At 45.2% G+C, this 13,643-nt stretch overlaps 1 protein-coding gene across 1 annotated transcript in view; it reads right to left on the bottom strand.

The window, feature by feature from the left end:
• NUP93 (nucleoporin 93) overlaps positions 1-12,490 on the bottom strand; it is a 104,216-nt gene extending 91,726 nt beyond the window's left edge. The window contains exon 1 of the mRNA XM_058709517.1: positions 12,383-12,490. The gene's annotated coding sequence lies outside the window, so the exon portion shown is untranslated. The remainder of the gene's footprint in view (positions 1-12,382) is intronic.
• Positions 12,491-13,643: the final 1,153 nt, after the last annotated feature.

Genomic DNA, 13,643 nt, shown 5'->3' with positions numbered 1-13,643 from the left:
CTGTTTTCTGGTATTAATTATTGGTTCATTAGTGTCTTTTCTTCTAAAGCATCAGCCACCAGTAGAAGGTGCCTTCCCACTTTCCCAGGGCTTTGTGGACTCCCAAGCTGGGGAACCACGGTTTAAAAACTACTGGGTCATCTCAGAGGTGGCTGTGAACCCATGATACTTACAGGATATATTTCCATAAACGAGCACCTCCAGTACCTCAAAGCTGACCGAAAACAAAGGAAAGAGTGGAAGAGCCTCATAGCCATCCATCCTGTCTACCAAACTCTTTTCCAGTTTCTAGTCTTTGAGACTGGTATGCTAGGGCAAGGGTCAGCAAGCTTCTTCTGTAATGGGCCAGACAGCAAATTATTTTAGGCTTTGTGGGCCATTCTCTGTTGCACCTGCACAGCTGGGCTTGAAACTGGATGATCAGTAAACAAATGAGCATGGCTGTGCTCCGACAAAATTTTAATCATGACCACTCAGATATGAATTTCCTATAATTTTCACTTGTCATAAAATATTCTTCTTTGGATTTTTTTCCCCACAATTTAAAGATGTAAAAACCCTTTTTAGCTTCTCAGGCCTACACGTTATAGTTTGCCAACCCCTATTTTGTCTAGGTAAATCTGAGCTAGACTTGGTAAGTAAATCCAGGTTCAACGCTTACTGGCTATATGCCCCTGGCACAGCTCCCTCACTAGCAGTGAAAACACTACCGTGTAAAGATTAACACAACAGGCCTGTTGTCATTCCCCTTCCCTCTGTAAGGTGTTTATTTAGACAGCAGATTTGGGGGAAGAAATCCGTTTTGTAAATGATGAAATCTATCCAGAAAGTGTCCTTCTGACCTAACGCACAGAATGCTAGAGGGAACTCCCTGCCCTTTTCAAGGACAGGGCAACATATCAAACGCATGTGCATTTTCCCTTTTCCTTATCACCCACAATCCAAACAGAACAGTTATCCAAGGAATATGAAGGGGGTAACAAAGAGATGAAAAGATAAAGCAAGGGCCTCTGTCTTTCCTTCAGTCTTAAAGGAATCTCTCTCAGTTCGGTGACTGCACAGGGAAATGACACCAACGATTTTCCCTGCAGAATGTCAATACACTCAAGCAGGACTTCTAAGTACTCACTGTGAAATTCTCATCTCACCACACACCCAAATATTACCTCTTTCAACTACAAAGATCTTGGAATCTAAGAAATGCACTTTTAGCCTGCTATATTTTGCAGATGCTTTGGGGGGGGGCGGATTTTTTTTATACTTCAGAGGAAATAATTGGTGCTACTTCCACCTCCTTTCTTCTCTTCAAAAAATACAATTAACAAGGTTACTCCTTTTTGAAAATTATTTTTAAAAGTTTTAACGTGACAGTAAAATAAGTAAAAACATACATATACATATTTAAAACAGAATGGGTAGACAGGAGAAGACTGGACTCTGAAGCACCTCGTTTGAATCTACAACGTTCACTTACTGGCTTAAAGTAGGTCGATTTACCCCTGGGATAAAATCCAAATCTTTCCTCTCAATTTCCTCATCTATAAAAAGAGGATGATAATCCCTAACTACTTCAAGGGGTTGATGATACACAGAAAGGATTTTATAAACTCTACTGATTTACATCATTGTAAAATGTTATTTTAGCTTTTATTCCAAAGTTGCCAATTTGGCAACATTTTGTCATTTAATTATAAACATCTCTGCTTCAAAAAAATCTTCTAGTAAATATTTGATACTAAATTATAACTTACTTAAGCACAACTTCATTATCATTCAGTAAGAACTTCTGATAGACAGTTATAATTTTTAAATGTATATTACCCACTATCAAATGTGGTTTTTATTAGAACTTCAAGTTTCCACAATGAAGGTGTGATTCAAAAGAAATCTAGCATTTAATTTCAAGAAGAAATCTTGCCCTCAAACCATCTTATTAATTGGGCTTAATAGGATTAAAACGAAAGAGAAGTGTGTTCAATATTCAGCACCAAAGATTAATGAGTAAAGCCTCACCCGAGGTATCAAAAGTTTAAGACTGGTGCTGCTCTCCTCTCTTCTTTTGAAAATGTAAACCTTGGTTATCATTCCACTTTTTGCTGTATCTGTCAGCTGTCAATTACAACAACAACCAAAGAGAAAAACTGCATCTTAACAGATACTATTGTTTCAGATGCCTTTAGGAAAAGGATGAAAAAAATCTGTTGTTGGATAATTCTTTCTAGTCCCGTGAGACTAAGTAAAAGAGACTTGGATCTGATCATTACTCAGAAGGTAGACTTCTGGAGAAAACAAAGAGCTAAAACAAATTACCCTAGACAGAGTGAAATGAAAGAGCTGGGTGATTCGGGACTAGCACTGGCCTGGGTGACTCAGTGTTTGCAGTAAAGAAGGCACAGTATCAGCTTTCCTGATACATAAAATGCCCCTTGTATTGTTTCATATCCAGAGAGCAAAGAGGAGCAACCTGGCATCATATAAAAACATCAAGTATCCCCCAGGGAAGTTTCTGATAAACTCTCAGCAGTCCAGTGGGCTGTCCAGTGCAATAGCAGAGTAGAAGCTGGGCCTGGAATGGAAGAACTGCGCATTGGCTCTGCCCCACATCAGCCTCTGGCCCTGGGGCTGACCCTTCCCCCTCTCTGGATTGCAGTCTCATCACCACTGAGGTGATGGGGTTGGCTCAGGTAATTCCTAAGAGACCGCTCCTACAAATGTAGAGATTTTAAGTGAGTCTTTTTTTTTTTTTTTTTCTAATGTTTATTTTTGAGAGAGAGAGAAAGCACACAAGCAGGGGAGAGGCAGTGAGAGAGAGGGAGATAAAAGATCCCAAGCAGGCTCCACTCTGTCACCACAGAGCCTGATGCGGGGCTCAAACTCAGGAACCGTGAGATCATGACCTTAGTCGAAGTCAGATGCTTAACCGACTGAGCCACCCAGGCGCCCCTTTAGTCAGTCTCTAAACTCACTTAATGTGTCCTTAGAAGGAGCAGCCTCATTTGAGTGGTGATGGAAATTAATGACACCGGCCACATCTTAAACTGGCATCAGCAGGGAAGATCACCAAATCAGCCTCTAAAAGGTCTTTGGCTCTGGCTTTTTTCTCTAAACCAATGTTTCTCAACTGAGGGCAACTTTGCCTCCCCCGAGGTCACTGGCAATATCTAGAGACATTTCTGGTTGTCACAATTCAGGGAGACAGGCCACATACCACGGACATCTAGAGGGTACAGGTCGAGGGTGGAGCTAAACATACCACAATGCCTAGCACAGCCTCCACAACAAAGAATTATAGGGCTCAAATATAATGCCGAGGCTGAGAAACCCTGCTGTAAACCTTATTGTCCTGAAGGCCATGACACCGACATCAAAGTCACTAGGAACCCCTGGAAATACATGTATTGTTTTTCTTAATATAAGAAAAGCACTACAGCTTTTATCAGATTCTAATAAAAGTCTGAGCCCTCCACCACCACCAAATAATCTGAAAACATAGAGGAGGGCACCTGTTGGGATGAGCACTGGGTGTTGTATGGAAACCAATTTGACAATAAATTATATATAAAAAAATAAATAAAATCAAGTTGAATAAATGCTATGTCACTTTAAAAAAACAAAACACACACGAAACAAACAAACGAACAACAAAAAACACCATTGTATAGACAGAAGTATCGCATTTGAGATTTTTATGGCAGCATATTCATACCCTGGTATACCACACAGCAACAGGAAAGACTGAACTACAGCTATGTGGAATATGGATAAATTTTGCCGACACAGTGGTTAACTAAAGCAGCCAGATTTATTTTAAAGAAAAAACACATACTGCACGATTGCATTTAAATGGATTTTAAGAACAGAAAAAACTAAATCTATGGTGGTAGAAATCAGAACACTGGTTCTTCTAGGGTGGGGGCACGGGAGTAACCGACTGGAAAGGAGAACAAAACTTTCCGGGTGCTATCGACTAGAAAGTGCCCCTCCAAAATTCCCATGTTGAAGCCTTAAGACCCAATGTGATGGTATTTGGAGAAGGGACCTTTGGAAGGGAATTAGGTTCAGATGAGGTCATGAAGATGGGGCCCTTATGAAGGGATTGGTGTCTTACTAAAGGACACCAGGGAGCTACCCACCCCACCACCACATTCAACCAGGAAAGAACATGTGAGCACACAGTGAGATAGCAGCCATCTAACAACCAGGAAGCAGGTCTTCGCCAGGACCCAACCACGCTGGCACTCTGATCTCAGACTCCCAGCCTCCAGAACTGTGACAAAATAAACTTCTGCTATTTAAGCCACCCAGTTTATGGTATTTTATTATGGCAGCTCACGTTGTAAATGTTCCATATCTCAATATGGTTAGTGGTCACATGATTGGATAAATACGTAAAAATTCACTGAGCTATACACTTAAGATAATTCACAGAAAAGAAACATTACATAGCGAGAAATGTACCTTAGCATTACCTCCAGAAAGCAAAGGGAAGAGTTGGGATTTTCCATCTTATACCTCTGTCTGAATTCTTTTCCATGGCTGTATGGGACCTTGTCTAACTTCAAACAACTTGTTAATTTTTTTTTTTAATTTTTAATGTTTATTTCTTTTTGAGAGAGAGAGACAGAGTGTAAGTGGAGGAGGGGCAGAGAGAGAGAGAGGGAGACAAGAATCCAAAGCTGGCTCCAGGCTCTGAGCTGTCGGCACAGAGCTCGAACCCACGAGCCTTGAGATCAAGTAAGACACTTAACCGCTTAACTCACTGAGCCACCCAGGTGCCCCAACAACTTGTTCATTTCTAAACTGCTCTACATCCCCTACTTCGGAGTGTCTGTCTCACCAGTGGCCCCGAATCCTCGATGGCAATGACTATCAAATCCACACTCCCACTCTGCGCCCTGCACTCACACTGCAACCCAGAGTTTCCAGGCACTGCCTACGCATTTCCACTCAAGCACGTAACTGTCACATCTGGCACATCTCAAAATGCAGTAACCGCCCCACCCCCCAGTTCCCCCCTGCCCAAGACCTGCTCTCCTCATCTCTTTCACTCTGTCCCCTGGCTTCTCTCTCGCTCTCACTCCCTCTCTCTCTGGTTTTAACTCGCCCTTCTCCTTTACATCTGCGCATGACTTCAGATGGTTTATATACAGGTACTCTCTGCCTTCCAGACTCAGAAACCAAAGAGATGCAGATATATTTTTTGAGAGAAAGCAGACAGGTATTTCTCACTACCCAAACCACTGTTCCTCCCTAACAAAAACTCAGGAAACCAAATACTTTAGATTCAGATGACAAGATAGCCTTCACTCTCCAAATGTGCTATCCCAACTCTCATTACTTAACAGATTTAGATAGCAAAAGGTACTTGCCTTCCTCCCCCAGCTTTATTCAGATAGAATTGATACAGAACAACGGGGTAAGTTTAAGATCTACAACGTAACATGCGTATCTCTGCCCATATTGGGAGATGACGACCACAATGAAGTTAGTCTAACTGCTGCTTCTATCTTCTTCACCATTACAGGAGGCGGGACTTCCATCCTTTTAAATCCAAGCTCTTGAGAGACACCAGGATGTCTTCGAGCCCCTCCCACTCCACTCCCACTCCACTCCCACGTCACTCTGCTTGCTGTGGCTGCCTCAATCTATCCACCATCACTTTCCCTATGTTGCTCCTGCTCAAAAGCCTCAATGCCTTCCACTCACAGGGATGCAGACGAGGCACTGCTTTTGATTAAACCCTATGTACCAGTTACCCGATTTACTCTGCTCCTAACCATCCTTACGTACGCCCTGCTCATGCCATTTTCCCCACCTTCCACTGTACCCCTGAGCTCCAGCCAGCCCCTCCACTCTCCGGTGAGGCGCCTTTGGGCAAGTTAATTGCTCTTGCTAGGCCCCATCTGTGAAATGGAAAAAGAGCTATATCTTCTTCACAGGCCACATAATAACCACGCAATAATCCTCAGCTATTATTTTTACCACCAATTCAAGTCCTACCTACCAAATGGTTTTCCTAAACATCCATCCCACAAACATCCCCTCTCACCTAAATTCTGTTCATTTATCTGCCTTACAGATTTCCATGTAGCCAATCCTCAGTTTTGGTGCTCCACAGGGTGTCTGCAGCTGCCTTGTGTCACTGTGGAGCTCTCACAGACCTATTTTTGTCAATATGTGGTTTTTGTTAGTTGTTCTGTTGTTTTTACGTAGAGACAGGCATCAGGACCTCTTAGCTTGCCATTGTGCTGATATCACTCTCCTTCATTTGTTTTATATTATTGTCTATTTATATCAAGACTCTCCATCTCTTCCAAAAAGCCTAAAGTTTAAAGCATTCTGTAGCTTTACTTTTCTTAACTCCGACAATGTCCTTGAACAGCAGCTAGATTCCCCAACACAGTCACTGACTGACAGAATAAACTTCCACAAACTTTGCCAAGAATATCTAACTGAGATTAGGGAAACAGAAGGGACCCCATGAAAGACTGCTTTTTTGCTGCCTTCATTCTTGCTAAGGCCTGAGCCCCCGCCTTACACACGTCTTATAGTACAGACAGTGCATGTCCTCCTTGTGAATGATTTCTTGATTTAATCATTCTTAAGTTAATGATTTCTTTGGAGTCTTCCAGCACAAGAGACAACATCTAAGGAGTGACCAGCGAGGCTGTTATGTATGTTTTCCAGACCACTGACTTACCAAGACCCTTGGCCCCAGGGCATAAGCGGCTTATAGAGGACACCTAAATACTTCAGTTCCCAGATGCCTAAAGAAGCACTTACAACGAACGGATCACAATCCTCAGTAAGAACCCCAGCCCCCCAGCATAGATGACAGTCCCTCGTCTTTCCTTTCTGAGTCTCCCAGATGCTCTGTTTGTATCTGCACTCTGCGTCTTCAGGAAACTCTGCTCTCACTTCCTCTCAGCTCATGTTTGATTTCTATCTGATGGAAAGACAAGAATCCTCTTGGCTGGTCCTGTGGGACCTCCTCTGGGTCCCTGGACCCAGCCAGCCTGACTCCTGTTGTTTAAATTCCTATGCTGACCTTGTTGGGTCCACCAAAGTCACAGCCCCATCTTCCTTCATTTAACAAATATTTATTAAGCATCTCCCATGCACTAGGTACTATCTGTTCAAGGCACTGGGGATAGAGCTGTGGAAAAACTAGACAAGGTTCTGGGACTCAAAACACTTGTGTCTGTTAGGAGACAGACAATTAAAATAAACAAATAGACAAATGATGCCAGGTATTGATAAGTGCTCACAAGGAGATAAAACAGGGAAATGTGGCAGAACGAACAGTAGGACTGCTTTAGCTGGGGTGTTCTGCAAAGCTTCTTTAAAAAGGAAACCTTCGGGGGGGGCCTAGGTCAATCAGTCGGTTAAGCGTCCGACTCTTGGGTTTGGCTCAGGTCATGATCTCATGGTTCGTGAGTTCGAGCCTCGTGTTGGGCTCTGCGCAGACAGCTGCTGAGCCTGCTTGGGAATCTCTCTCATCCTCTCTGCCCCTCCCTCCCTCACCTGCACTCTCCTCTCTCTCTCTCTCTCAAAGTAAATAAATAAACATTTACAAAAAAAGGACTTGAACAAAGACCTAAATGAAATAAAGGAGTGAGCTATACTGATATCTGGAAGAATGTTCTTGCAAAGGAAACGACGATTGCAAAAGCTTCAAGGCAAAAGCAAATTTAGCATATGTGAAGAACAGGAGGCCACATGACTGAAGCGCAACATGACAGGGAAAAGTGGTGGGAGAGGGGTTACGGCAGGGGCTACGTGGTGTAGGTTTCACAGCACATGGTAATAAGAACGTCTGATTTTCGTCTGTGTGTGATGGGAACTACCAAAGGGTTAAGCCTTTTCAAAGGCTCATTCCCACTTCTGCACGGAGAACAGACTGCAGGGAGGAAGGGCACAAAGTAAAAACAGGGAGACCAGTCAGGAGGCTGCTTACTACCCAGATGTGCTACAGGAGAGTGGTATGGACCAGGATAGTAGTGGCGGAAGAGACTGACTCACGTATACATTTTAAGAATAGATTTCGCGTAAATATGAATCACTTATGTAGAGCGTGAGAGAAAAGAAGTCGAACACGATGCCGAGGTTTTAGGCCTAAGTAAGTAACTCGGGAGCATGAATGTGCCACTTACTGAAATGAGAAAGACCAGGAAGGGAACAGATTTAGACATCAGAGAGCTGTTGTGAGGATGACGTTAGATTATGCAGGCAAAGCCCGTGGCGGGGACTTGCACACAGCCAGAGCTCAGGAAATGATGGCTGTCTTTGGCGGCTTCTCCTAGAGTTCAGGTGTCTTCTCTCCTAAGATAATTCCTCAGCAGTAGGGGAAACTGGGTGAGGAGTACAGAGAACTCTGTACTGATCTTACATATTTTCTGTAAATCTAAAATTATTCTAAAATTAAAAGATTAAAAACAATTCCTTGGGGTGCCTGCGTGACTCAGTTAAGCATCCAACTTCAGCTCAGGTCATGATCTTGTGGTCCGTGTGTTCGAGCCCCACACTGGGCTCTGTGCTGACAGCTCGGGGCCTAGAGCCTGCTTCGGATTCTGTGTCTCCCTCTCTCTCTCTCTCTCTGCCCCTCCCCTGCTCATGCGTGTGCACATGCGCTCTTGCTCTCTCTCTCGAAAAATAAACAAACATAGCAACAAACAAATCCTCAATCCCACACGTTCCTCCAGCTCTCACTCTCTCTTCAAAAAAAGATGGCCATCCTCTGTCATGCCTCATCCACACATCACCCGCTGCAACCTAACTTCTGCTTGCCTCACTATTTTCCCCATTTCTCTGCAGCCACCACTGACCTAACTGCTAAGTCCAATGGACTTTCAACCCTTCCTGTCAGCCTCTGACACCCTGACCATTCCTTTCTTCCTGAAACACTCTCTTCCCTTGACTTGAAGATGCCACCTTTCCCTGGTTCGCCTCCTGCTCTCCCAGCTTTTCCCTCCCTCAGCCTCCTCTGCTGTGGCTTCTACATCTATCCATCCCTTAAATGCCAAGCTTCTATCCTTGGACCTCCTCTTCCCACACTGTGTATTTCTCTGGATAAGATCCACCTTTGGCCATGGCTTCAACTAGAACCCCTACCAGTGATTATTAATATTTCGAACGGCCACAGACATCTGTGAGTCTAATGTTCGTGTACACATGTGCACATAACAGAACCACACACACACTCTTGAAGATACAATGGCAGGAGGCTCATAGGACCCCTCCTCCAAAAGGCCACCCGAAGACCCCTGAGGACTATCTGGGCCCAGATAAGAACCCTAATTTATCAAAACAAGGGTTTAGTAGAAATTATTCTACGTCCAGGCCAGCTCTCTCCCCTGAACTAGTACCTCCAACTGTCCACCTGACATCTGCACCTGGATGACCCACGGGTGCCTCAAACCACACATGTCCCCAACCAAACTCATCACTTCTCTCTCCTCTTAGCTACCAACACCACCAATTTCTCCTCCTGGACTCCCGGTCTCTCGGTAAAACTATTAGCACCCAGCAAGTCAGCCAGAAACCACCTGGGAATCACATGAGGGTCACCTTCCTCTGCTCCTGAACATCCAGCCGATATCCAGGTCTACCTCTCAGACCTTTTGCGAAAGGCAATCCTCATCTCTCTCGCCCCTGGTCTGACCCTCAAGCTTTTCTCCTGACTACCTCGTTCCTCTAACTCACCCTCCCCTTAGCAAGAAGTCTTTCTGAAATGCTCCCCTGCCTTAATCTCACCAGGGACACCTTCCGTCCTCTCCAGGAGGAAATGCATGCGTTCTGACACTGTCACTTTTACCATCCACATCTCTCACTCCCCTTCCCCCAAAGATACCCTAACAAGTCTCTACTCTTGGGGGCGATTCTCGCGGTTTCCTCCCTTCGTACTCCTGCATATGCAGCTGCATATTCTGCTATAACACATCCCAAGCCTACACTGTCACGCGGGGAACTCCTATGTATCCTGCAAAGTCAGCTAGGGCAGTCCTCCCCATCCCACACCCCTCCCACAATATTCTGAACCTTCTGTTACTGTTCTTCTCCGGTGAAATAGTTGTAATTATTTCTTCCCATGTTTGTCTCCTCTACATGGCAAATTCCTGTAAGGCAGACTGCTCAACTCTGAACCCTCAGCAACCAAGTTTAGCATTAAATAGGTACCAAATACATGTCTGATGAATTAAAGTGGCTTGTTCCCTGAATACCCCCTTGGGCCCTCACCTCTGGGTCTCTGCTGACCTCTCCCCCTCTTTGGAACATCTGTATTTCTACCTTATTTTCTACTTCAGTCCATCAAGAAACAGATTCAGACACTCAAGCTCACCACTTCTGCAACTGTTCCCACCTCAGGGTCTTGGCAACTTGGTATTCCCCTTCCAGGAATGCTCTCACCCCAGATATTCCCATCTCTTGCTCTCTCATTTCAATCTGTTCAGAAATCCTTGTCCTCCTTTTAAAAATAGTCTGATACTACACTCTATATTTGTTTGTTTATTGCTGGCGGTATCCTCTATAGGAACATCACTCCAACGAGGGCAGGACTGTTTAATTCATCACTGTATTTCCAAGTCTCTAAAGGTGTCAGGAACATTCGTTTATTTGGCATTTATTGAGCACCTACTGCGTGCCAGATCTAGGTGCTGAAGATTATCAGGGAACAAAACAGATAAAAACACTCTGCCCTTCACATTCTGGAAGGGAAAGACAATACACAAGGTAAATAACTAAAATATAATTGCTAAGAAGAGCAAGTGAAGCAGAAATGAAGACAGAAACTGGGGAAAGCCTCACTACATGATCCCTGAATAAAAACCTGAAAAAAGTGAGGGAGCAAACCACATGGATATTGAACCCCTAGCAGAAAGGTCCTGAGGTCAAAGCATGTCTGACATCTGGAAAGGGAGAACAGCAGAAAGTGAGAGTGGGAAAGTAACAGTGGGTCAGATTATGTAAAGCCTTATGGCTCACTAGGAGGCATTTGTCTTTAAATAAGACGGAAACTCACTGGAGGGTTTTTGTGTAAAGGAGTGATATGATCTGACCTGCGTTTCAAAAGGATCCTTCTAGCTGCTGTGCTGAAAAATAGGGCACGAATGCAAGGGCAGAAGCAGGGAGACCAGCTGGGAGACTATTTCAATAATCCAGGTGAGAGGTGGTGGTGACTTGGCCCAGGGTGGTAAGCACTGGATGTGAAATGAGAAAAAGAGCAGTCAAGGGTGACTCAAAGGTTATTGTCTAGATCTTTTATATTACCGAGATAGAAAACAAAAACAAAAACAAAAAGAAGAGCAGTTTGGGAGGGGAGATGATGGGAAGCTTGCTAGGCCTCTCTTGACAGGTTCAGTCTGAGTTCCCTAACATCCATCTCGGTAGGGATAGAAAATAGGTAGCTGGGTAGATGTCGAGGGAGAAGCCCCCATTGGAGATACAAACAGAGGATCTGTTAGCCTAAAACATAAGTATTTAAAACTATGAGCCTTGAACAGAAATTCATCATGAATGGAAACTCAAATGTCCCAAATACAAATGCACGAAGAACAGCTGAAAGAAAGAAAAGCTATGATGCCCAAGGACACCCTCTGAGGTTCCGCAGACAGAATACAAAAGGTGATCCTTGCTCATGCTGAAAAGCAATTCAGCCAAAACAAACAACAACAAAAAACCCAAATCTCCTTCTCACTTCACAAGGGCAAACCATCGGATCTGTGAAAGGGTGGTCCAAACTCTGACCGAAGATCCCTGGGGTCCGTCCCGCAATTTTTTAAAGAAACCCAGTAAACTCAGGCATTGCAGCGAGGGCCAAGAGAGTGCAGGCCATCTCCTGGTTCTAATCTCTTGCGTGTCCCTACGTGCGGAGCAGCATTCCCCTGCATGCGGGTACAGCAGACAGGCCAAGGGTGGGGAAAGGCTAACAGGGTCGACACCCCCGCCCTTGGAAGGAGGACGGGGTACATCCCCAGGGGCGAGCACGCAGGCGGAGTGCTGTGGCGGAGAGGGGCGCCGCCCCAACCCAGAGTGGGTTCGCTGTGCACAGGGTGGGGGTGGGGGTGGGGGTGCGGGTGTGGGCGTGACGCGCCGCGGCAGAGCGCCGCAGTAAGGGAGGAGGGGAGTCAGGAGGCCAAAGCTCCGTGTTCAAAAAGAGAGCGGATAGAAGGCACTCCCAGGGCGCTGCCAGACACTATAATGGGGACGGTTCGACAGGGAGATGAGTCGCCGGCGTCAAGCGTGCTCGGCTGCCAGACGGCGAACGGGAAGTGAGAGCAACGTGGCTCCGAGCGTGCGGACCGGACTCCGCCCAGCCTCGGGGCCCCGGGTTGGTTCAAGGACAAGCCCCGAGTGGGAAGGACATAGACACCGACACCCTTACCTGACACTGCAGCAGTCTCAGCAGCTCAGGTCCCGGCTGGAGAACGCGGCCGCCGCTTCTCGCGCCGCTCGCCCGCGCTACCTGATTGGCCGAAGTCGGCCCTCCCAGAAGCCCTCGCGCGGCGCGCCGCCAAATAAACTTTATGGAGACCCGCGGAGGAGAACAAGGACACGGGCGGGGCTGTGGCCGGGGCCTCCGGCTGAGCTGCCACGCCCCCCTAGCCCGTGGCCTTGGCCCTCAGCCTTCCCTCCTGGTTAGAGTTGGCTGAGAGCGAATGCACAATCTCTAGCGCGGGTTTCTAACCGTTTATTGAGCACCATCCTAGTGCCAGGTACTGGGGCACAGTGGCGCTGGGAGCACAGTGGTGACCACGACAGACAAGATCCTTGCTCTAATGGAGTTGTCGAGCTGGTGGGAGAAACAAAATTACAATAAATACCTGCCAGTTTGTAAGGAGGGCTATGACCAAAAAAAAAGCAGGGTAATGAGAATGAGAATGCCTGTTCCGTCCCAAGGCCTCTCTGAAGAGGTGCTGTCCGAGCTGAAACACAATGATGAGGAAGGGCTAGTCTTGCAAAGTCTTGGCTGCAGAGCACTCCAAGCAGACGAACAAGAGTGAAAGCTCCATGGGTAAACAAGCTTGATGTGTGAAGAATAGGAATGTAAAATGGTACAGCCCCTTTGGAAAAGAGTATGGAAGTTCCTAAAAAATTAAAAATAGAATTTCCATAGAATCCAGCAGGTCCACCTTTGGGTACATTCCCAAAAGAACTGAAGGTCTCAAAGAGGTATATGTACACCCATATTCATAGCAGCCAGCATTATTTACAACAAACAAAACATGGAAGCAACTCAAGTGTCCAGCGACAGAAGAATAATCAAATGAGGTATATACATACAATGAAATATTATTCAGCCTTAAAAAGGATGAAAATTCTGACATATTCTACAACATAGATAAAATTTGAGGACACACTAATTGATACAAGCCAATTGCAAAAAGAGTAATGCTATGATTCTATTTATACTTATAGTACTTAGAGTAGCCAAAATTATAGAGAGAAGGAAGGATAGGGTGGTTGCCAGGCACTGGATGGAAGGGGAGGAAAATAGTGGGTTCTTGTTTCATGAGTACAGTTTCAGTTTTACAAAGTGAAGAGTTATGGAGATGGATGGTAGTGACGGTTGCACATTAAGAAAATATTTAATATCCCTCAACTGTACACTTGAAAATGGTTAAGACAGTATATTTTTTATGTTA

The sequence above is a fragment of the Neofelis nebulosa genome, chromosome 17, assembly GCF_028018385.1.
Source record: "Neofelis nebulosa isolate mNeoNeb1 chromosome 17, mNeoNeb1.pri, whole genome shotgun sequence".
Lineage (NCBI taxonomy): Eukaryota > Metazoa > Chordata > Mammalia > Carnivora > Felidae > Neofelis > Neofelis nebulosa.
Note: the sequence above shows the minus strand (reverse complement) of the source record. Positions and strands in the feature narration are given on the sequence as shown.